Below are 712 nucleotides of genomic sequence, written 5' to 3' on the forward strand. Positions count from 1 at the left end.
CTTCACCTGGTTCAAGATCAGTGGAGATAAACCAACACAGGTAGCATCTGGACACAGTTACTCCCTCAATGTGACTGTTGATGGAGGACTGTACTTCTGTGAAGCAAGAAATAGTCACGGCTGTGGGAAGTCAAATGAAGTGCAGCTGGCTATAAAAGGTAAAAAAATGGGCACGTAGGGCACAATCGTTGGTTAGATATGCAATATATATTCAAAAGTATGTGGACACCCCTTCAAATGATTGGATTCAGCTATTTCATGACATTGACATTAATGCCCATGATTATGGAATGAGATGTTCCATGAGCAGGTGACCACATACTTTTGGTCGTGTAGTGTACATTGCAGATCTTTATGTGAGAAATTGACCTAATATGTGCTGCATTTTCAGGGCAAGAAGAGACTGTTAACACAATGGCTTCTGGGGTTGCAGCAGGAACTCTGGGGGTCATTTTGCTTATCAGCCTGATCAGTCTTTTTGTATGGTAAGAACTATTCCTGGCATCAACGCAAAACCATTTTATTTCTGCTGTGTTTGTGCTTTTGCATATGAAAACTCTCTCAGTGCATTCAGAATACCTTTCTAAATGTCTTCCAGGAGGAGAAACTCGAGGCTCCACGATGGACTTGAAAGGACGGACAATTCACAGGGACAGGTGGGAATAAGGCTCAATTTACAAAACCATCTACAAAGTGTATCTAAGGACATCCC

General features: G+C 42.0%; 1 long non-coding RNA gene across 1 annotated transcript; it reads left to right on the top strand.

Annotated features, from left to right (window-relative positions):
• The first annotated feature begins 6 nt into the window (after positions 1–6).
• On the top strand, positions 7–669 carry LOC135532283 (uncharacterized). The gene is made up of 3 exons (XR_010454331.1): positions 7–158; positions 392–485; positions 599–669. It is a non-coding gene; the product is annotated as an uncharacterized LOC135532283 (long non-coding RNA).
• Positions 670–712: the final 43 nt, after the last annotated feature.

This window comes from Oncorhynchus masou, unplaced genomic scaffold, assembly GCF_036934945.1.
Source record: "Oncorhynchus masou masou isolate Uvic2021 unplaced genomic scaffold, UVic_Omas_1.1 unplaced_scaffold_17991, whole genome shotgun sequence".
In the NCBI taxonomy this organism is placed as follows: domain Eukaryota; kingdom Metazoa; phylum Chordata; class Actinopteri; order Salmoniformes; family Salmonidae; genus Oncorhynchus; species Oncorhynchus masou.